Source organism: Mobula hypostoma, chromosome 5 (assembly GCF_963921235.1).
Source record: "Mobula hypostoma chromosome 5, sMobHyp1.1, whole genome shotgun sequence".
In the NCBI taxonomy this organism is placed as follows: Eukaryota; Metazoa; Chordata; class Chondrichthyes; order Myliobatiformes; family Myliobatidae; genus Mobula; species Mobula hypostoma.
In genome coordinates, this window is record NC_086101.1 from 130,629,668 (window position 1) to 130,654,600 (window position 24,933).

Here is a 24,933-nt window from a genome sequence, read left to right on the forward strand (position 1 = left end):
CCGAGACTGTACAAGGACCCAGAACCTGGGTCTTACCTCGGGCTCGGACCCTGGAACCAGGCAAGGGCATGACATGGCTTCAGGACAGGACGTGGCTGGGGTCTAGAGGCCTGAGCTTGGAGACAAGACAAGGCTCGAACTCCAAGCCTGAGACTGGACAAGGACCCAGAACCTGGGTCTTGCCTCGGGCTTGGACCCCAGAACCAAGCAGGGACATGACATACTTGAGGCTGGGGTCTTGGGTCTTGAGCTTGGCTTGGGATCTTGGGTCTTGTTGGCTTGGGATCCTTGAGGCTTGGGGTCTTGGGTCTTGAGCTTGGCTTGGGATCTTCGAGGCTCGAGGTCTCGGGTCTTGAGTTTGGCTTGGGATCTTCCAGGCTCGGGGTCTTGGGTCTTGAGCTTGGCTTGGGATCCTCGAGGCTTGGGGTCTTGGATCTTGTTGGCTTGGATCCTCGAGGCTTGGGGTCTTGGGTCTTGAGCTTGGCTTGGGATCTTCGAGGCTCGGGGTCTTGGGTCTTGAGCTTGGCTTGGGATCCTCAAGGCTTGGGGTCTTGGATCTTGAGCTTGGCTTGGGATCCTCGAGGCTTGGGGTCTTGGAGCTTGGCTGTGGGATCCTCGAGGCTAGGGTTCTTGGAGCTTGGCTGCGGGATCCTCGAGACTTGGGTTCTTGGAGTTTGGCTGCGGGGTCCTCAAGGCTTGGGTTCTTGGAACTTGAGCTTGGCTTGGAATCTTGGTCTTGAAATGCGGAAGCTGATAACTCAGAGACTGGAGCTGAGAGACAGACTGGGAACTGAACATCAACATAGAGCCGGGACTTATCCTTCGACAAGCCAGAACTCATCTTTAACACAACACAAACATGAGACAGGACAGAACATAGACATAGAGCCGGAACTGATCCGACGACAAGCCGGGACTCAACTTCATCTCCACACCAAGGTGGGACAGGTCTCTTCGTCAGGTAAAGGCAGAATGGCTGGACTTACCCAACAGTGGCAAGGACAAGACAAGATAGGTCCCCCCGCAGGGCAACAGCAAAACGGCCTGGCTTACACCACGGAGGCGAGGTCAAGACAAGACAGAACCCCCCGCTGGGCAATGGCAAAATGGCCTGGCTTACCCCACAGAGGCAAGGACAAGAAGAGACAAACACCGAAGAACAACAGACAGTTCCATCTCTGCTCCGGGGAAGCTCCGAGTCTCAGTTCGGCCAGCAACCTCAGCTGGATACGGAAACAGCCAGATCCCTACCTAGCTTGGAGTGGCTGGCAGCCACTCAGCTGGCCCAGGAAACAGCCAAATCCATACCACAAAGACCAATCCAATGAGTGGCAACAAGGCTCCATGAAGCAGTGGTCCTCCAACCAGGCCTGGAGATCACAAATGGTTTCACTAGCCTTCCATCAGCAGGTTGCTCCAAGGGTGACTGACAAGACAAACCATCAGCCCACACTCAATCCCAAGGCTACTTATACTGCAAGCCCAAAGATGGGAATCAGGTGCCTATGATTAACTCAATCAAGGGACAGCTGGAAGACTCAGAGTCCTGAGTCCATGGACCGGACCATGAACTGGAATGTGGACTTCATGGACCGGACCATGACAGTAGCCCCCCCCCCCTTCTACGGGAGCCTCCGGGCAACTGAAGAGGCTCTCCAGAACTAAGGACAACTCGGGTGGGTGGGTGGGTGGGAGGTTTCGGCACTAGGGAATCCTGGATGGCGAGAGTTCATCTCCAGTGTCTATGTCGCTGGGTCCATGGTTGTCTGGTTTGTTCTGTCACATGAGGTGTGGGGAACAGACCCAAGTGCAAGACACAGACACTGAAGTACAAGGACAGGACTTGACTAGAATAGGGATGTGACAGGATTCAGGCAAGGAGCAGGAACAAGAATGCATAGTTGGGCTAGGGAAAGCAGGACCAGGACTAGGAACCATGGACTAGGAGACAAGGCTTGGACTCCGAGCTCGAGACTGGACAAGGACCCAGAACCTGGGTCTTGCCTCAGGCTCAGACCCTGGAACCGGGCAGGGACATGACATACTTGAGGCCAGGGTCTTGGGTCTTGAGCTTGGCTTGGGATCCTCGAGGCTTGGGGTCTTGGGTCTTGAGCTTGGCTTGGGATCCTCGAGGCTTGGGGTCCTGGGACTTGAGCTTGGCTTGGGATTCTCAAGGCTTGGGGTCTTGGGTCTTGAGCTTGGCTTGGGATCCTTGAGGCTTGGGTTCTTGGAGCTAGGCTGCGGGATCCTCGAGGCTTGGGGTCCTGGGTCTTGGCTGCGGGATCCTCGAGGCTTGGGTTCTTGGAGCTTGAGCTTGGCTTGGGATCTTCGTCTTGAAATGCGGAGGCTGATGACTCAAATACTGGAGCTGAGAGACATACTGGGAACTGAACATCAACATAGAGCCGGGACTTATCCTTCGACAAGCCAGGGCTCATCTTTAACACAACACAAACATGAGACAGGACAGAACATAGACATAGAGCCAGGACTTATCCTAGGACAAGCCGGGACTCAACTTCATCTCCACACCAAGGTGGGACAGGTCTCTCCATCAGGTATAGGCAGGGCAGCCCGACTTACCCAACAGAGGCAAGGACAAGACAAGACAGGTCCCCCCGCAGGGCAACAGCAAAACGGCCTGGCTTATCCCACAGAGGCAAGGACAAGAAGAGACAAACACCAAAGAACAACAGACAGTTCCATCTCTGCTCCAGGGAAGCTCCGAGTCTCAGTTCGGCCAGCAACCTCAGCTGGATACGGAAACAGCCAGATCCCTGCCTAGCTTGGATTGGCTGGCAGCCACTCAGCTGGCCCGGAAAACAGCCGAATCCATACTGCAAAGACCACTCCAATGAGTGGCAACAAGGCTCCATGAAGCAGTCGTCCTCCAACCAGGCCTAGAGATCACAAATGGTTTCACTAGCCTTCCATCGGCAGGTTGCTCCAGGGGGGACTGACAAGACAAACCACCAGCCCACACTCAATCCCAAGGCTACTTACATTGCAAGCCCAAAGATGGGAATCAAGTGCCTATGATTAACTTAGACAAGGGACAGCTGGAAGACCCGGAGTCCTGTGTTCATGGACCGGACCGTGAACCAGAATGTGGACGTCATGGACCAGACCACGACAACTGTACATTGTTAAATATAATAAATGAGAAAGATGGAACCTTCCAGCTGCCTAGTGTTGTTTGAGAAGCTTAGGAAATAGTAAGCTATTCAGCTTCTCATGCCTGCTTTGCCATTCAATAAACTTAACAAACACCATTTCCTCTGATTCCCTCAGAACATAGAACAGTACAGCAGAGGAAAAGTCAGTTTGGCCCACTTCTCTAACTTCCGCTAAGGCCCCACCTCCCCCTCGTACCCCATCTGTTACTCATTTTTATGCACACATTCTTTCTCTCACTCTCCTTTTTCTCCCTCTGTCCCTCTGAATATACCTCTTGCCCATCCTCTGGGTCCCCCCCCCTTGTCTTTCTTCCCGGACCTCCTGTCCCATGATCCTCTCGTATCCCCTTTTGCCTATCACCTGTCCAGCTCTCGGCTCTATCCCTCCCCCTCCTGTCTTCTCCTGTCATTTTGGATCTCCCCCTCCCCCTCCAACTTTCAAATCCCTTACTCACTCTTCCTTCAGTTAGTCCTGGCGAAGGGTCTCGGCCTGAAACGTCGACTGCACCTCTTTCTATAGATGCTGCTTGGCCTGCTGCGTTCACCAGCAACTTTGATGTATGTTGCTTGAATTTCCAGCATCTGCAGAATTCCTGTTGTTGGCCCACGGCATCTGTGTTAGAGTTATTTTTAGGTTTCGGTCACTTACATTTAGCAAATGGCTTTGACTACCAGTCTTCTGTTCCTTGACAGTGTATTGTGGATTTAATTTGGAACGATGCATTTCCTAAAAGCTGTGAATCCCAGTCCAGAGACAATGCTAACATCTGTGGGATGGATGTGAACCAGAAAGTGTGAAGTTTGCATGTAGTTTCAAAGAAAGTGTTATCTATACTTTGTAAATATGGAATTGTCCTTTATGTTTAGCACATAAAATACTAAATAAATGTATTGTGGATTTAGTTTGGAACAATGGATTCCTAAAAGCCCAGTCCAGATGCTGCTGGTGCCTGTGGGATGGATGCGAATCAGAAGGTATGAAGTTTGTATGTAGCTTCAAAAGAAAACATCGTCTATACTTTGTAAATATGGAATTGTCCTTTGTGTTTAGCAAATAAATATTGAGCCCCACATCGGGCCAGCAGACCTTTCCACTGAAAGCATCACCGTATGATGCCTGTTATATCTTGTTTTGTCGAATAAAGAAGCTGCTTTGTATCTACCAGTAAATCTCTTTCCAGTGATTTGATTCATGCAACAACAGTCTGTACCAAACACAATGCCAAATTAAACTAAATTTCTTCTGCCTGCCCTTGATCCATATTTCTCCATTTCCTGTATATTCATATATCTATATTCCTGTCTTGTCCTGATAAGAAAGCAGCCTTCTGCCTTGTATGCAGCAACCTCCAGTGCAAGTTTCGAGAGATTCAGAATGTGTGGTGGGCTAACCTCTCAAAGAGAAGCAAGCAGTGTACGGCCCCTCGCACCAGGTCCAGAGTCCCTTGCGCAGTGCAGACAGTCAGGCGCTCTTCACAGACAAGGCGTCCATCCTGAACTGGTGGTCGGAACATTTCCAGACTCTCTTCAGCGCCAACCGCATGGTCCAAGACTCAGCAATTCATCGCATCCCACAACAGCCAGAGAAAACAGAACTGGACAAGATTCCAACCCTAGAAGAGACAGTCAAGGCCATAGAGCAGCTGAAAAGTGGCAAGGCAGCGGGAGTTGATGGAATCCCACCTGGGATTTGGAAGCATGGGGGCCCAGCGTTACACTCTAAATGCCATGAGTTCTTTGTCTGCTGCTGGGAACAAGGCAAACTATCACAGGACCTCCATGATGCAGTCACCATTGCCAAGGGAGAAAAGTCCAACTGTTCCAACTACTGTGGGATAACTCTGCTTTCTATCGCAGGAAAATCCTCGCAAGAGTACTCTTGAACAGATTGGTCCCTGTCATTGCAGAAGAACCCCTCCCAGAGAGTCAGTGTGGCTTCAGAGCCAACAGGAGCACCATCAACATGGTATTTGTTCTCAGGCAGCTCCAAGAGAAATGTAGGGAGTTGGTCGACCTTACCAAAGCATTTGACACTGTGAGCAGGGCCCCCCCAAAGTTCCTCATCATGGGCATCCAGCCACATGAAGATCAGCGTGGCCAAGTCAGACACAACAACAACCTCTCACAACCCTTCCCAATAGGCAACAGAGTAAAACAAGGCTGCGTCCTCGTGCTGACTCTCTTCACCATTTTCAGCATGATGCTTGAAAGGGCTACAGAAGACCTTGATGACGAGGACGGTGTTTACATCCAATACCGCACTGATGGCAGCCTGTTCAACCTGAGGCGATTAGAGTCCCACACCAAGACATTGGAGCAACTCATCCGAGAGCTACTCTTCAGTGATGATGCTGCCCTTGTTGCCCACACGGAGACAGCCCTGCAGCGTATAACATCCTGCTTCTCAGAGGCTGCTGAGCTCTTTGGACTGGAAGTCAGCTTGAAGAAGACAGAAGTTCTTCATCAGCCCGCACCTCAGGAAGATTACCACCCTCCCCGCATCACCATCGGTGAGGTAGAGCTGAAAATAGTCCACCAGTTCAGCTACCTGGGGTGCACCATCTTGTCAGATGCCAAGATTGACAAAGAGTTTGACAGCAGACTGGCAAAGGCATTTGGCAGGCTGTACAAAAGAGTCTGGAACAACAAGCATTTGAAGAAAGGCACAAAGATCAGCGTGTACAGAGCTGTTGTACTGACCACCCTCCTGTACGGCTCGGAGTTGTGGGTCACCTACCGTCACCACCTACGACTCCTTGAGCGTTTCCACCAGCGTTGCCTCTGCACCATCCTCAACATCCACTGGAATGACTTTGTCACCAACATTGAAGTCCTCGAACAGGCGGAGGTCACCAGCATCGAGGCCATGCTGTTGAAGACGCAGCTGCGCTGGGCAGGGCACGACTCCAGGATGGAGGATCATCGCCTGCCCAAGATTGTGCTGTATGGTGAACTCTCCACTGGCCACTGTGACAGAGGGGCACTGAAGAAGTACAAGCTCTCTCTGAAGAAATTCTTCAATGTCTGTCATATTGACCATCGCCAGTGGTCTAATCTAGCCTCCGATCGCGAGGCCTGGTGACACACCATTCACCAGTCTGTCTCCTCCTTCAAGAACGCACGCAGGGATGGCATTGAGGACAAAAGGAGAAGGTGGAAGAACCGGGAACCATGACACAGCAGCACTAAACCCAGAACAGAATTTCCCTTGCAGCCACTGTGGCCGGGCCTGCCTGTCCCTTATTGGCCTCGTCAGCCACCAGCGAGCCTGCAGAGACATGGGCAGCCCCCTTCCTAAATCTTTGTTCGTGAAGCCAAGCCATGATGATTCCTCCTGCTGTCTGCAAGGAGTTTGTATGTTCTCCCCATGTCTGTGTGGGTTTCCTCCGGGTGCTCCGGTTTCATCCCACAGTTCAAAGACATACTGGTTGGTAGGTTAATTGGTCATTGTAAATTGTCCCGTGATTAGGCTCAGATTATGTTGGGGGATTGCTGGGCAGTGAAGCTCGAAGGTTCGGAGGACCTATCTGCATTGTATCTGAATGACTGAGTGAGTAAGTAAGTAAGTAAGCCTCCTAAAACACCGGAATCTTGTCAGCTTCCACAATTAGCCCAGACAGCCTGTTTAGGCACATAACCCCTACCAGGCTCTGTATATCTCCCTGAAACTTTCTGCCTCTTACCTTCAATTCATGTAGTACATACTCTAGTTCAATACACTCTAGTACATAACATTACTACCCTGGAAGAAAAGATTCTGATTGTCCTTTAATATTTAAGTTTTATTTATGTCTATTTGATTTGCTCAGTGACACGCACACAAAATGCTGGATGAACTCAGCAGGCTGCATCTATGGAAGAGTACAGTTGATGTTTCAGGCTGAACCCTTTCAGCAGGACTAGAGAAAAAAAAAAGATGAGGAGCAGATGTAAAAGGTGAGGGGAGGGGATGGAGAAGCACAAGGTGATAGGTGAAACTGGGAGGAGGAGGGGTAAAGTAAAGAGTTGGGAAGTTGATTGGTGAAAGAGATACAGGGCTGGAGAAGGGGGGAATCTAATCTAATACGAGAGGACAGAAGGCCATGGAAGAAAGAAAAGGGGGTGGGGAGCACCAGAGGAAGACAATCCTGCAACAGAGCTTCAAGTGCAGGCATTGGGCACACTGTCATTCAGTTTCACATATCATTCTATGGGTCACTTGCTCCATGTACAGTCAAAACATGCCTTGGAATTTGAGAAACATTGTTTGATGGTAGGAGAGACACATATTCACCTGTTGCAGCAACATGACCTTCAATATAACATGCTTTGGTTAATCATTGTTTGATATCCTCTGTGAATGCATTACAGTAGTGATCAATGTTTAAAAAATGGTTCTATTTTTCTTGTTTGGCCTTGGGAAGTAATATTATCATGTGATGTTGCTTAGCAACAGCTTCAGAGAGATTAGTCAAGACCTTAACATGGAGTTGCACTTTTAAGATGTTTTCTTTAATTTTCATAAGATCATTGTTTGTTGGATTAAACCTTCAAATTTGTTCACATTTGTTTCATACTCCAGCAACTAGCCACGTGGTGTGCCAACAACAACCTGGCCCTTAACACCCAGAAGATCAAGGAGATCACTGTGGACTTCAGACATGCCAGGAGTCACACTCACGTCCCCATCTACATCAATGGAACTGTAGTGGAGTATGTATCAAGCTTCAAATTCCTTGGTGTCCACCTTTCCGAGGATCTCACCTGGTCCCTGAACTTCTCCATCCTGATCAAAAAGGCGCAACAGTGCCTTTATTTCCTGCGGAGCATGAAGAAAGCTCACCTGTCCCAGGATACTGACGGACTTTTACCGCTGTACCATCGAGAGCATACTCACCAACTGCATCTCAGTGGGGTATGACAACTGTCCCGTATCGGACCGCAAAGCACTCCAGCATGTAGTGAAAACTGCCCAGCAGATTATAGGCACCCAATTGCCCACCATCTACCATAAACGCTGCCTGGGCAGGGCGAAAAGCATTATCAGGGATGCATCTCACCCTAACCATGGACTTTTTACTCTCCTCCCATCCGGTAGGCGCTACAGGAGCCTCTGCTCCCACACCAGCAGGCACAGGAAGAGCTTCTTCCCTGAGGCTGTGACACTGCTGAACCTCTCATCACAGCGCTAAGCAGCATTGCATCCGTGTTGTACTGTCTCAGTACTTTTATATTTGTGTGCTGTAGCAATTTTTTTATTCGCAGTTATTTTGTAAATAACACTATTCTTTGCATTTCTGGTAAAATGCTAAATGCATTTCATTGGCTTTGTATCTGTACTCGGCACAATGACAATAAAGTTGAATCTAATTTAAATACTCCTATCGAAGACTTTTGATTGGATTAGCCTATCTTTAGCTTTAATTTCTCTCTTGCAAGCCCCAAATGCAAGGTCATGGGCACCAATTCCATGCTTCCATATACCCCTGTTACTCTTTGTTCGCCCGCAGCACGGGCGATATCGATTAAACTAACGTAGTCAACACACAAGCTGTTCGCGCATCCACAGCGCTTAAACCAAACTGAACAGCCTTCAGTTCAAATGTCGGCAACCGGTGTATTTCAGCACTTCAATAAAACAAAACTACGAACCCTTAGGCAAACACCACACGATGGAGCAAAGGTGAACAACGGACGACCAGCGCTAATCATTTAAAATTGTGTTCAAACCACTGATACACAGCATGAATCAACAAAAAAAAGTCGTTTGCAAGCTAAAGACACAAAATGCTGGAGGAACTCAGCAGGCCAGCTGTTCAAGTTTCGCCAACAGGATGGGGCAAACGTTTGCCATAGACAGTTGTTTGTTATAACTGTTTTGATTTTGACAAAATGTAGCGGTTACTTTAAAACAAACCGCTGATCCCGGAGATCGACAATGGATGACGCGCTTCCAAAGAACGAAGTTCGAAAAGGAACGCTTAATCATTTATTATGAAATCAGCAAAGACGAATGATCAAATTGTTGTGAAGAGCGTTCTGATTAGTGATCGTTTTATTCGTACTTAAGCGAAGTTAGCGATTTAGATAGCGTTCCAATAACGTCCCACTTAGTGGACAACAAAAAAAATTCTCGGTGGACTAAGCTAAACAGTGAACTAACCACAAGCGCGAATATGGAATCCGGGGGCAGTAATACTTCTGGTGGTCTGCAGCCAGATGGAGGGGCAGCCTCGGAGGTTCCTTTTGGTGCCGAACCGGTAACGCCCCTCCCTGGCGAGGAGTACCGGCAGTACCTGAACCCTCAGCAGGTGGAAGACTTCACTAGGACTGTGGGCATGAGGACTCCGGATGGCGAAGAAGAGGACGAGGATTTATAAAGGGTGATGGACCTTAAACTGGCGTCCTTGAACGTCTGCAGTGTGAAGAGTACTGGGCGTGGCGTCAGCGCGCTCTGCTACTTGAACACTGTGAACGCCGACGTGACCTTCCTCCAGGAGTGCGGCCTGCCGCACCTCGGGAGTTATCGACGGTGGTCACGGTGGTGATCCCAGGGTTTGTCGGTGTGGTCGGGGGGCAACGATTGCCGCGCTTCCGGCTGGGGATTCTGCTGCGGGGAGGCAACTTCTCAATCACCCAAGTTAAAGAGGTGGTTGCGGGGCGCCTTCTGGTAGCAGACGTCAAATACCGGGGCACTCCGCTCCGGCTGATCAACGTGTACGCCTCCCCCGTGCGGAGCGAGCGGCTGGCCGTTTTCGAGCAGCTCCCACGGCTGCTGGTGACGTCCCAGCCGGTGGTTCTGGCCGGAGACTTCAACTGCACCATGGATGCGGCTGGAGGATCCGGCAGTGCCGACGGTAGGCTGGACAGTACCTCTAGACTCCAGAGGGAAACGGTGAAGACAGCCAAGCTGCGCGACGCCTTTGGCACCCCCACAGGTGGAGCACAGCCACTAGCCACCTGGACACGATCGGACGGCTCAGCCCGCTCCCGGATTGACTTCCTCTTCCCGTCAGAGTCCCTCACGGTCAGGTCCACCGACGTCACGTCGGTGTTCTTCTCTGACCACTGTCTTCTAAGAGCCACCTGTCTCTTACGGGAGGACCAGAAGGCAGGAAGGGGGACGTGGAAGCTGAACGTAAAGCTGCTGACCCCAGAGAACATCGAGGAACTAGAGAGGGAGTACACAAGTTGGAGAACTTTGAAAGCCTTCTTTGATTCCCCGGTTCACTGGTGGGAAGCCACCAAGGAGAACATCAAGAGGTTCTTCATTCGCAAGGGTATCCAGAAAGCAAGGCAGGAGCAGAGGGAATTGTGTAAACTGCAGACAGAGTTGCAGTAACTTCTCCTTCTGCAGTCAAAGGGGGTGGATGTCAGGGAGGAATTGCGAGAGGTAAAGGGCCGGCAAACCCAGCACCTCACTGCCAAATCCTCCAAGATCATCTTCCGATCAAGGGTCCAAACTGTGGAGCAGGATGAGACGTGCTCACGCTTCTTCTTCCAAAAAGTGCACAGGGGGAGCTCTGTGATCCACAACCTTAAGGAAGAGGACGGCTCAGTCGTGTCCTCGCAGACCGACATACTGACATACAAGTCTTTCTATGCCGGTCTGTACGACGAAAAGGCCACAGAATCCACAGCCTCCCGCAACTTCCTGTCATCCATCACGCAGGTCAGATGATGGCAAGCGGGAGAGTCTAGATCATCCACTGACCCTGGACGAGTTGACAGGCTCCATCCGTTCCTTTGGGTCGGGTAAGACTTCTGGAGACGACGGCTTACCGGCTGAGTTGTATTCGGCTCTGTGGAACTGGATGGGCCTGACCTGCTGGAAGTGTACAACGCTATGTTTCTGACCGGCAGTATGTCAGAGTCCATGAGGAAGGGCATCATCACCCTCATCTACAAGCAGAAGGGGGAGAGGGAGGACATTAGAAATTGGAGGCCCATATCACTCCTGAACGTGGATTATAAGATCCTGTCTAAGGCTGTCGCCAACAGGGTTAAGTCTGCTCTGGGACAGGTGATCCACCCGGACCAAACCTGTGCTGTACCGGGCAGGAAGATCTCAGACAGCCTCGCGCTGCTGAGGGACACCATTGCCTACGTACAGGATAGGGGGGTGAACACCTGCCTGGTCAGCTTGGACCAGCAGAAAGCCTTCGACCGGATATCGCACACGTACATGGTGGACGTGCTCTCTAAAATGGGATTTGGGGAGGGAATCCGGAATTGGATCAGACTGCTCTACACAGACATCCGTAGTGCAGTCCAGGTCAACAGGTGGGAAACAGACAGCTTCCCCATCAGGTCTGGAGTCAGGCAGAGCTGCCCCCTCTCCCCTGTCTTGTTTGTCTGCTGCATAGAACCCTTTGCGGAAGCCATCAGGAGGGATGAGGGCATAAGAGGGGTGACACTGCCAGGCAGTGGAGGGACCCAAGTTAAAACCTCTCTGTACATGATGACGTCACCGTCTTCTGCTCTGATCTGAGGTCAATTCGCAGGTTGATCGGCATCTGCGAACAGTCCGAGCTAGCGTCGGGGGCCAGGGTCAACCGCACGAAGAGCAAAGCCATGCTCTTCTGCAACTGGCCTATCCAGCGTCCCCTTCACCATCAGGTCTGACCACGTGAAGGTGTTGGGGATCTGGTTCAGAGGGGCCGAGGCATGCAACAAGAACTGGCAGGAGCGGACTGCCAAGGTGAAACAGAAACTGGGACTGTGGGGAGGGCGCTCCCTGTCGATAACGGGCAAGAACCCGGTCATCAGGTGTGAGGTGGTCTCAGGGCTGCTGTATTTGGCGCAGGTGTGGACCGTCCCCAGCTCCTGCAGCTTGGAAATCACCCGAGCTGTCTTCAGATTCGTCTGGGGATCCAAGATGGAGCGGGTGAGACGGACCGTCATGCACAAGTCCCTGGACAATGGGGGCAAAAACGTCCCCAATGTCGCCCTGACCCTGATGGCCAGCTTCGTGTGTGGCTGCATCAGGTTGTGCGTGGATCCCAGATATGTGGGCACAAAGTACTACTATGTGCCCAGGTTCTACCTGTCGCCCTGGCTACGAAGGATGGGTCTGGCCCCTTTCCCGCGCAACACCCCTGTCAGCTGGTCGTTGCCTCCATACCTGTCCTTCCTAGAAAAATTCTTCAAGGCCAACGCATTTGACCACAAGGCCATTAGACAGTGGTTGGCACGTACTGTCCTGCAGGCACTGCAGGAGAAGGACGTGATGGACTCAGTGGGGTGGTCTCCTGAGCAGACCATCCAGTTCATCTGGCAAAATGGTTCATTGCCAAACCTCACCAACAGGCACAAAGATCTCACCTGGCTGGCGGTGAGAGGGGCCCTCCCAGTCAGATCCCTCCTGTACGCCCGGAACGTCGTCTCCTCACCCCACTGACCACGGGAGGACTGTAATGGGGTGGAGTCGGTGGCTCACCTCTTTGCAAACTGTGGGTTTGCGAAGAAGGTGTGGAGGAGAATGGAAGGGACAATGCTAAGATTCATGCCCAGCAGCTGCGTTACCGAGGACTCCGTGATCTACAGGCTGTTCCCAGGGACGCACACGGAGACAAACATCCGGTGCTACTGGCAGATCATCAATTCGGTGAAAGACGCGCTTTGGTCTGCCAGAAACTTGGTGGTCTACCAGTACATGGAGATGCCCGTGACTGAATGCTGCCGACTGGCTCACTCTCACCTGCAGGAGTACGTGCTGAGGGATGAGGGATGCACTCAAGCTTGGTGCGGCCACCGCGAAGGCCCGGTGGGGAAGGACCACAGTTTAAGGTTCATCACCCGTGGGAGTGTGAGGGGTTGGGTGGGGAGGAGACTAACCCTCAACAGCGGTGTGGACAGATAATCAACATGGTGCCCTAGGAGTGGGTGGAATTGTTAATCTGGGAAATGAATTAGAGCCAACGCCTGCCTTTATTGTTGATAATTTTATTGTTAATAAGTCTTAACTCTTGACCAAGGGTTGAGAGTAAATGAACGGTTTATTGTAAACATCTTTCATTTGTATATGAACAGAGAGTCAACGCATATTTTTATTGTAAATAACTTTATTGAATAAGGACTCAGAGTCAATGAATGTTTTTTCTTATATGTAAATAACTTTATTTTGTAATAATTCTGAATAAAGTATTTTTGGAGAAAAAAAAATACTTCTTCCACATCCTGACACTACACAACAGATTACCATAATAAATGCACCTAAAATATGATGCAGATGGAAAATAGATACATGGCTCCTACAGCTGAAATCATATAAAGACATGTGAAGATTTTACCATGCTTTGTCACAACCACAGAGTGGTTGACAGCTGAGTCTGGGCGCCCTCACCCATGGGCAGCTGAAAGGGGTTGGTAGTCACACTGCTGAGAACGTGGTCCCACGTTTCAGCCAATTAGTCTTTCTTTGTGGTTATATTTAACTGTCTTCCTCTTGTTTCAGTCTTGTCAATTCTTGACTGAAGCACAAGCAGGGTGTCAGCACCCTCAGAGACAGTTCAGCAACTCACCACAGACAGCCAGGGCTGCTCTTCAGAAGGTCCAGCTCCAAGCATCAACACCTCCCACATCCTCCTCTACAACAGTCCCATCAGCCTCAGCCATTAATGCCCCGATTCCCTTGGCAGCTTCTGGACCTGGTCCACTACAGGGTCAGAAGGCTGCCCACCGACTCCTGGACTTCTGCCAAGGAAAAGTGGGTGATTATGCAATATAGTTCTTCATACTTGTGGTTGAGTCAGGGTGGAATGAGAGATCCTTCATCGCTGCTTTCTGGCGTGGGCCGAATGCAGTATGTGAGATTGTAGTGTGTGACAAATGGGACAGCCTGGATGACATGATAAATCTGGCTATTTGAATAGGCAGCCAGGCAGAGAAAGAGAATACCCCAAGTGTCTTACTCTTAGGATCACCATCTATCTTTACCCGTGGAGGAGCTAATGTGGGTGGGGCATGCACCTATCTCAGGAGGAATGAAATTGGCGGAGTTAAACAGGTTTCTGCCTCTACTGGTCTCCAGGACACTTCTGGGCATCATGTCCCAGTAAAAGCAGATACCCAAAAGCAAGAAGAGGAACTCTGACAGGTCATTTCGCCCTGCAAGCATCTTCCTCTGGAAACCACATGGATATTTCTCTGGCTCTAGAATTTGGCACCACCCATTCTCCATCTGGCTGACAGGATTGCCTACCACTTGTTTCCAACTCATGAGAGAGAGAGAGAGAGAATATTTATGTCAAGACTTTGGATTGGCAGGCTCTGGGCACTGGGAGGACCACCTTTCCACATAGTACCCTTTCAAATTGTGATAAAAGGCAGCAATAGGGAACATGTCTCCTTTTAATTTGTTGATTTGCCTAAATTGCGGCTTGTGCTTGGCTTTCCCTGGCTATCTTGACCCAATCCATGTATCCATCGGTCCTGAAAAATGCTTCAAGAGTGGAGACTGACATGTCTTGTGTACCTGTTTGGATCTAGCTCAAGCTCCTATCAGTGTATTCACTCCTGTGCCAACTGCTAGTGTGGACTTGTCTGGTGTTCCATATGAACATACTGGCCTTCTTGAGGTCTTCAGTAAGAAGGTCACCTACCTGCCTCCACACTGGCCATATGACTGCACCATTTACCTCTCATCCAGTCCTAGACCTCCCCAGGGCTGTCTCTTTTGCCCTTTCACATTCTGAAACGGTGTCCATGGAAGAATACATCAAGGAAGTATTGGCCTTAGGATTCATCTGTCCACCAACATAGCCAGCAGGGCCAGGCTTCTTTTTTGAGAGCAAGAAGGAGGGCAAGCTCTGTCCTTGCATCGATTATCGGTCCCTCAACAACATCACAGTGAAGAACAGCTGCCCTCTTCCCCTACATGCTTCTGCGTTTGAACATCTCCAGGGAGAAGCCATATTCTCAAAGGTAGATCTGCATAATGCTTACATCCTGATTCTCATTTGAGAAGGGACAAGCGGAAGAAAACATTTAACGCCTCCACTCACCACTGTGAGTACCTCGTAATGCCTTTTGGTCTGGCCTACACTCCTATTGTTTATCAGACCCTGATCACCTATATGCTCTGGACCATATTGAATCAGTTTGTTTTTGAGTACATTCTTATCTATTCCTGCTCTCACCAGGAACACATCCAGCATGTCCAGAAGGTTCTTGGCTATCTCCATGAGAACAAACTTTTAAGCCAAGCCAGAGAAGCATGAGGTCACAAAGAGCAGGTGTTTTATTGGGGCACATCCTCACCCCTTCCAGTGTCCAAGTGGACCCAGGTAAAGTTCAGGCATTCAGAGTGTGCCCCAAACGATCTACGGTCAAACAGGTGAGGGGCTTCATGTGGTTTGCAAATGTTTATCACCGCTTCATCAGTAAATTCAATTCCACTACAGCACCCATAAATGCTCTCACCAAGAAAACCTCTGCAGGATTCCCATGGTCAAGTGAAACAGCTCAAGTATTCTCAGAGCTAAAGCAAAACTTCACCACTGCCCCAGTGCTACAACATCCAAACCAATCCCATCTAATCATTATCAAGGTTGATGCATCAGGTGTCAGCGTTGGAGCTGTATTCTCTCAGTGCTCTTCTATAAATAATCGGCTGCACCCCTGTGCTTTTCTTTCCCATCGCTTGACTCCTGCAGAGTGTAACTATAATGTCAGGAACCAAGAACTTCTGGCTGTCAGAATCAGAATCAGGTTTACTGTCACCAGACCATCACCAAGCACCATGACATCTTCAGAGGTAGTAAGTCAGGACTCTGGTATAATTATGGTCATGAAGTTTGCTTTTTAAAACTCGGAAGTCCTGCAGAATCTTACCAATCAGAAGCCTACACCAGGGACTAAATAGCCACTGTAGTAAGGAAAAATGCTGAATGAAATCCTCCATCAGGCTGCATGTGATCTCAAAGCTGCTTGTTGTAGATGATTATTCTGGATGTGTTGAGAACGAAAGATTTATTTTCAGAGATGCACCTGTAAACAAAATTGAAGCACAATTAAATAAATTGTATATATCTTTTTGAAAATATGCTTTGTTTAATTGGCTGACAGTTAAGAGTCAAGTCTTTGCCGTGAACAGCCTTTGACTTAGATTCATAGAGGAATGCAACATGGATGGTCCTGACGAAGGGTCTCGGCCTGAAATGTCGACTGTAGCTCTTCCTAGAGGTGCTGCATGGCCTGCTGCGTTCACCAGCTACTTTGATGTGTGTTGCATGGATACAGGCCTTTCAGCCCAAAATACCCTTACTGACCACATCTTCTACCTAGCCAGTTGCAATTTTTTTTGTGTTCAGCCCATAATCCTCCATGTACCTATCCAAGTTCTTTTTGAACAATCCTGCCTCAACCTACTTCAATTCTCTCTGGAAGCTTATTCCATATACTCAACACCCTCTGCATGAATTAGTTGTCCTCTGGTCCATTTACCAATTGTCCCCTCACCCTAACTCTGAGCCTAACCTTAGTTTTGGTCTCCCCTGCACTTGGGAACATCCACGTTTAGTCTGCCTCCCATAATTTTAAACACTTATATAAGGTTGCCTCTCATTATCCTACCTCTCAAAGGATAAAGACTTAGCTGAACCAGCTTCTCTCTTGAACTCAATCCCTGAATTCCCAACAATATCCTTATAAATCCTCTCTGACATCTTTCCAATTTAACCACATCTTTCTTATAACATCATCATCATCATGTGTCATGTTGTATGACGCAGGTGATTATGGTCTTTCCATGACCGTGATCTTTCTTGGCGATTTTTTAAAAAGAAGTTGTTTATCATTGCCTTCTTCTGGGCAGTGCCTTTATAAGATGGGTGATCCCAGCCATTCTCAATTCTCCTTAGAGATTGTCTGCTGGCGTCAGTGGTTGCATAACCAGAACCTGTGATATGCAGCAGCTTCTCATACGACCATCCAAAACTACAGAGGACAGTGGACCTAGAATGGCAACTCTCTCCTCACCATTGATGCTATCTACGGGAGGTACTGCCTCAAGAAGGTAACTTCCTTCAAAGATTCCCACCATCTGAGACATTCAATATTCTTGCAGTACCATTGGGCAGGAGGTACAGAAATCTGATGTCCCACAACACCAGGTTCAAGGACACTTAGGGCACACAAAATGATGGAGGGACTCAGCTGGCCAGGCAGCATCTATGGAAAGGGGTAAACAGTTGGTGATTTGAGCTGAGACGCTTGGATGAGAAGATGGGGGGAAGGGAGGAGGAAGTACAAGGTAGTAGGTGACAGGTGAAACCGGGAAAATTGGGAGTGAAGTAAAGAACTGGGAAGTTGATAGGTGAAAGAGATAAAAGGCTGGAGAAGGGGGAATCTAACAGGAGAAGACAGAAGAGCACGGAAGAAAGGGAAGGGGGAGGAGCGCCAGAGGGAGGTGATGGGCTGGTAAGGAGGTAGGTGAGAGGGGGAAATGGCAATGGGAATGGTGAAAGAGAAAAGGGCAATTACTGAAAGTTCAAGGAAGCGATGTTCATGCTATCAGGTTAGAGGCTACCCACGTGGTTAATAAGCTGTTGCTCCTCCAACCTGAGTGTGGCGTCATCGCAGCAGTAAAGGAGAGCATGGACTGACATGTCAGACATAATGTCGGAACGGGAGTGAGAAGTAGAATTGAAATGGGTGGCTGTTAAGAGAACCCACAGAATGAAAAGCCTCACCCTGAGAGTAGTTGCGGCAGAGACAGAGGAACTGAGAGAAGGGAGATGGCATTTTTACATGTGACAGAGGCATAGTCCAGGTAACTGTGAGAATCAGTGGGTTTATAAAAGATCAGTAGTTAAGCAGTCCACAGAGAGATCGAGAAAGGGGAGGAAGATGTCAGAAATGGACAAGGTAAATTTGAGGACAGAGTGGAAGTTGGGGGCAAAGTTGATAAAGTTGATGAACTCGGCCCCAATGCAGTCGTCGATGAGGTGAGGAAAAGTTGGGGAGTGAGACCAGTGTAAGCTTGGAACATAGACTGTTCCACATAGCCGACAAAAAGGCAGGCATTGTGGGGACTCAAGTGCCACACCTGCCCATCCGTTCACTACCGTTCAGGGCCCTGACCAGTCCTTCCAGGTGAGGCACTTCACCTGCAAGTCTTGTGGTGTCATCTACTGTATCAGGTGCTCCCGGTGTGACCTCCATCCCGACATGTCAGTTCATGGCCTCCTCTACTGCTGCGGCGAGGCCACACTCGGGATGGAGGAGCAACCCCTTATTACCCATCTGGGTAGCTCCAACTTGATGGCATGAACATTAATTTCTCAAGCTTCTGTTAATTGCCCCCCCCCCCATCTTCACCATTCCCATTCCTATTTCCCTCTCTCACTTTATTTCCTTACCTGCCCATCACCTTCCTCTGGTTCTCCTCCCCCTTCCCTCTCTTCCATGGTCTTCTACCCTCTCCTATCAGATTCCCCCTTCTCCAGTCTTATCAATTTTCACCTATCAACTGCCCAGCTCTTTACTTCACCCCTCCCCCTCTCCCAGTTTCACCAGCAGTCTGTGTGAATTGCTTTGATTTTCAGTATCTGCAGATTTTATCGTCAAGGTCATTTACCTCATTTCAGCCATTCAGTGTTTTAAAAATTGCACAAACCTAATCACTACCTCAATATAGCCACACCATGACCATTTTAATAATATTACACTAAAATAGACCTTTTTTTGTTCTAATTGCCTTTTCTTTGATATTTTATGTTCAATTTATGTTTGTCTTGTGAATGCTGGTTATAATGAACTTTGATTTTGATCTTGACTTTATTTATGAGTTGTTACATTTGGGGGGGGGGCGGGTGGAGAATATTTAGTCTGCAGCTCCTTCCTGCTGATATGTTACAGAATCATGTCATGTTAGGCAGCACAGTAGTGTAGTGGTGAGCACAACACTTTACAAAACCAGTTGACCCAGGTTCAATTCCTGCTGCTGCCTGTAAGAAGTTTGTACATTCTCCCCATGACTGCGTGGGTTTCCTCCGGGTACTCCAGTTTCCTCCCATGCTCCAAAGATATATTGGCTGGTATAGCAAATGGTCACTGTAAATTGTCCCATAATTAGGCTAGGGTAAAATTACCCGTAACCCCAGGTTCAGTGGGCTGTGTTAGTCTAGGGAAAGACACTCTCTGGCCCGCCAAACTTGTGAAAACTCATTTGTGTGCATGCTGCGTGACGTTTTCCCCTGTTACAAATCAGTACCACGAAATAACAAACAGTACACCATATGCAATTAAATAATTAAGCTTTATAATTCTTACTTTGACTAGAGGGTAAGTAAAGAAAACAGAAATAAAGGGCCCATTTTAATGAAACAGTGTAATGTGCACATTGGAGCTCACGACTTTCCTTTCCGTTCGTTCTCCATCGATTTTCCCCCAGCGTCCTCGACTCCCAACCCCATTCCACGTCCACTCAGTCCTGTAGTCTATGATCTCTCCGTTCTGGCATCTTTTCTCTCCATCTTCTGCTGAACCAAAGCCTGCAAATACCTTCTCTCAGAAACACAAGAAAGAAACAACACACCTCTCATTGGATGGTGCACATTCCAAAGCCCCCGTTATCTCTAGTCATAACCCAAACAACTGCTGCTACAGAGAAACCATTGCATTAGGAGTGAAACCTTACAGAGTGTTACACCCGTAATTAGGCTAGGGTTAAATCAGGGGTTGTTGGTCAGCGCAGCTCAAAGGGACGATTCTGCACTACATCTCAATAAAATAAAATAAAAAATAATTGAATTGAATTGACATTATTACTTACATCCTTCATATACATGGGGAGTAAAAATCTTTTATGTTATGTCTCCATCTAAATGTGCAATGTGCAATTATAGTAATTTATAATAAATATTGTGTACAACAGGATAGTCAATATAACATAAAGATACAGTTGTGTCTGCATGAATTAAGCAGTCTGATGGCCTGGTGGAAGAAGCTGTCCCGGAGCCTGTTGGTCCTGGCTTTTACGCTGTGGTATTGTTTCCCACATGGTAGCAGCTGGAATAGATTGTGGTTGGGGTGAGTTGGGTCCCCAGTGATCCTTCGGGCCTTTTTTGTACACCTGTCTTTGTAAATGTCCTAATAGTGGGAAGTTCACATCTACAGATGCACTAGCTTGCCGGCATCACTCTCTGCAGAGTCCTGCGATTGAGGGAAGTACAGTTTCCATACCAGGTAGTGATGCAGCTAGTCAACATGTTCCCAATTGTGCCCCTATAGAAAGTTCTTAGAATTTGAAAGCCTATACCAATCTTCTTCAACTGTCTGAGGTGAAAGAGGCACTGTTGTGCCTTTTTCACCACACAGCCGGTATTTACAGACCACGTGAGATCCTCGGTGATGTATATGCCCAGGAATTTAAAGCTGTTCACCCTCTCAACCCCAGATCCATTGATGTCGATTGGGGTAAGCCTGTCTCCATTCCTCCTGTAGTCCACAACCAGCTCCTTTTGTTTTTGCAACGTTGAGGGAGAGGCTGTTTTATTGACACCACTGTGTCAGGGTGATGACTTCCTCTCTGTAGGCTGCTTCATTATCATTTGAGATTAGGCCAATCAGTGTCGTGTTGTCAGCAAATTGAATTAGCAGATTGGAGCTTGGGTGAAATAAGAGAATAAAAATAGTTTCACTGGTTTGCTAAACAAGGTCAAGGTTCCGTCTTCTCCCAGATAAATGGTTAAATAATAAACTAAGTAGTTAACTAAATATTGATTTAAAAAATAACCACACTGTGTCATGATAACAATGAAACTACCAGATTATTGATAAAAAATTCAATCTGTTTCAGAGGTATCTGTCAGGGAAGACAGTGACCCAGCCTTACCAGGTTTAGCCCATAAGTGGCTCTAGACCATAATGTGATTACCTCTTAATTACCTGCGTAGTTCAGGGCTAATTAATGAGTGATAAATTCTGTCTTTGTCAGTGGCTTTCACATTTTGCAAATAAATAAAATGAAAATCTAGCCATCTCTAATCTAAGTATTGTCACGGTACATGAATGATACCAAATATTGTTCTGTCTCAGAAACTGGATGAATGATGTCTATAATTGCTTTGATAGTTTTAATGAACCAACGTATACTACCTCACTATTTTTGCTCTCCTTTTGAACTACTTATTTAATTTATTTTATCTATGTATTTTCTTATTGTAATGTTTAGTTTTTTTTATTATGTATTGCACTATACTGCTGTCTCAGAGCAACAGATTTCACGACTTATGCCGGTGATATTAAACCTGAATCTGAAATCTGAAATGGGAAATGTGTATCTCTGCAGAGAAGTTCACTAGCGAACACAGTCAGTGTCCAACTGCATTGAATTTCCCAGTAGCAGCTGCTCATGAATGTAATTTAAAACTTCTTCAGTATTTCCCAGTGGGGAAGATTTCTGTACCTTACATACTGAAAATGGCTATCCCCAATTTGTTTTCCCCCATACCATTTGAGCATCTAATCATGTTCCTCTTTGAATTGAATCTTACTTATAAAACTCACAACAAATGTCCAGCAGTAGGGTATTTTTTGCTAACTCACTGCTGATGTTGTCTAGTACTTCCGATGCTGTCATTCCTATCACTGCACCTTTTCCCCAAGTATGTGAATGTAGCAATAATTGATTTGGGTCTGTTAAGCAGATCTCATTAAAGCAATTATTTTCTGTGCTCTGCTGTGCATAGCTTTTTAAGTACATTTTTACTTATGAATCTTCCTTCGTATCCTGAGGTCACCCTGTCTCTTGATGAGATTTACAACCTCTTTGCCTTCATGCAAGACATTGGTCAGACTTCATTGAAATAGTGCATTTGATTTGCTCTCCTCACATGACTGGAGATACTGACCTTTTGAAAAGGGCAGGCAGGAAGCCTCCTAGATTGGACTAGTTCTTAGTTCAACGCATTGTCTTTTTTAACAATTCGCTCAAGCAGATTGAATTCTAAGGTTTATGAAAGCATAAAGGTGACTGAGTAAAGTTAATAAAAGAAAACCTCTGGTTAAATGAGGATAACAAATGGTGCCAGAGAGGGGACTTGTCTGCAGCTCCCAGGGAAATAATCAAATGCTCCTGTGTGGAGCTACTACAGCTGAAATCTGCAGCCACAGACAGGTAGTAAGTAACATTACATCAAGCTTTATAAAAGAACCAGCGATCTTCGGAACTGACAGACTGGGAACTCCTGATTATCTAGACAGCAAGTGCAGCAGTTCGAAGGTCAGGGTAGATTTCCATTGTCCCAGGAATCATGTCTGCTGGGATGGACTCCAGCTTCTATAGCACCACCCCCCACCCCCCACAACCCACCCCAACCTCCTAACTCTGCTGACTCTGGAAATTGAATAAAATTGAAGACCTCGGAGTAATCCTGCAATAGGAAAGAGAAATCAGGAACTGCTGTGTATGTACTCTGTTTCACTGGGCCATAGTTCATGCCCAGCACTTCAGACATAGTGCTCCAGCCTCAGGGCTTCACCATGACCACATGGACAAGATGGTGGCATCAGGTCAAGTAATGCCAATGCTTCTTGGTTAACTCATTGTGATGCACAAACGTGGCAGTTCTGCTACAGTCCTGCTAATCCCAGCCTGGAATATCTGGCAGCCAAGTGTGCTCCATTCTATCTATTAATGGATTTCTTCATCATTATTCAGGTAGTGCTGTACTTTTGACCTTGGCAAACATCAAGCTAGCACTAGAGGAGCTGAGCACTGTGGTCAACAGTCCTGAGACAGCATATTCTGATGCCTTTCTGAACATCAGAGGGGACTTCAACGGGTCTAGCTTGAAGTGGTCTATGTCAAGCTACTACCAATATGTAACCTGCAGAACCAGAGGAGCCAACACATTCAATCATTGTAACACTACCATCAAGAGTGTATTGCCACTGTGTATTTGCTTAGTGGAAGTCCCAAACCTCTGGCTGTATCTGTACTTCTGGCATGTAGGCAGGTACTGAGGTTTGCAGCACCAGTGGCAAGGACCATGAAGGTATAGTCAAGGGAGGTGAAAGAGTATTTACAGGACTTCTTTGAATTGGTAGACCAAACCATATTCAGAGATTCAAATGTGGATCTGAGTGAATATCCTAACACTGTCATCAACTTCATCAAGACCTGTATTGTTGAGTGTGTGCTTTCAAAGTAAATTTATTATCAATGTACACATGTCACCATATACAACCCTGAGATTAATTTTCTCGTGGACATAATAAATCCATTATCTACATACTACTAAAACTCTCATGCTCTGTCTGTCTGTTTGTCTGTTTGAGACCTCCAATTTGCGCAAGCGGTGCATTACAGCGGCACTTTTTTTGCCTAATTCGATTTTTGGCCTAAATCGAATTAAAATGCGCTACCTTACAGAATGCAGGCAAAATTCAGGGTTATATATATCGCCAAAATCAACAGGCTGGCTTTCACCTGAGAGCCGACCGGCCATAATGGAAATCGGGATGTGACAGCCCGACACATGCGCACGGCCAGCCTCAGCAGCGACACCTACCAGAGCAAAAGGGCAGGGCAGCTCTATTTCAAGGGGTCACATTCTGCTAATCACCATCAGCATGTGCAGGATTGGGACAGATCTAACGGTCAGCAATCAATAAGAGATAATTAAATCTTATTGTAAAGACGTACTTCAAGACACCCATAAAACCCTTTGCTGCAGTCAAAGGACAGCGGTGACTGTATCACGTCCATTTAGGAGAGCGCCAACCACATCATCAAGAATAATCAGCATCCTTTGGTGTTACTGCTTCGTATCTTCTATCCAACATTAGGATAAAAAAAATGGTCAGCCTAATTATGCCATGTGGAAAGGGAAGGGGGACATTATGGTCACGAGATGACGCCAAACATCGTCGGGAAGCGGCAAGGAGAGGGAGAGAACAAGAATCGGATGAGGCCAGGGCCGTACGACTCACAGGTGAAGTGTTGCCTCACCTGGAAGGACTGTCTGAGGCCCTGAATGGTGGTAAGGGAGGAAGTGTAAGGGCATATGTAGCACTTGTTCGGCTTACAAGGATAATCCCACCACTAAGCACATCTTTCCCTCCCCCACTCTCTCTGCTTTCCGCAGGGATCGCTCCCTACGCGACTTCCTTGTCCATTTGTCACCCCGATCCCTCCCCACTGATCGCCCTCCTGGCACTTATCCTTGTAAGTGGAACAAATGCTACACATGCCCTTACACTTCCTCCCTTACCACCATTCAGGGCCCCAGACGGTCTTTCCAGGTGAGGCGACACTTCACCTGTGAGTCGGCTGGGGTGATATACTGCGTCCGGTGCTCCCGATGTGGCCTTCTGTATATTGGCGAGACCCGACGCAGACTGGGAGACCGCTCTGCTGAACACCTATGCTCTGTCTGCCAGAGAAAGCAGGATCTCCCAGTGGCCACACAGTTTAATTCCACATCCCATTCCCATTCTGACATGTCCATCCATGGCCTCCTCTACTGTAAAGATGAAGCCACACTCAGGTTGGAGGAACAACACCTTATATTCCGTCTGGGTAACGTCCAATCTGATGGCATGAACATTGACTTCTCTAACTTCCGATAATGCCCCACCTCCTCCTTGTACCCCATCCGTTATTTATTTTTATACACACATTCTTTCTCTCAGTCTCCTTTTTCTCCCTCTGTCCCTCTGACTATACCCCTTGCCCATCCTCTGGGTCCCCCCCGCTCACCTTGTCTTTCTCCCTGGGCTTCCTGTCCCATGATCCTCTCATATCCCCTTTGCCAATCAACTGTCCAGC

General features: G+C 47.9%; 1 long non-coding RNA gene across 1 annotated transcript in view; it reads left to right on the forward strand.

Moving 5' to 3' along the window:
• The window catches only part of LOC134346996 (uncharacterized), a 38,072-nt gene extending 29,623 nt beyond the window's left edge, over positions 1-8,449 (forward strand). Inside the window, exon 3 of the long non-coding RNA XR_010018061.1 lies at positions 7,738-8,449. This is a non-coding gene — a long non-coding RNA (uncharacterized LOC134346996). The remainder of the gene's footprint in view (positions 1-7,737) is intronic.
• Positions 8,450-24,933: the final 16,484 nt, after the last annotated feature.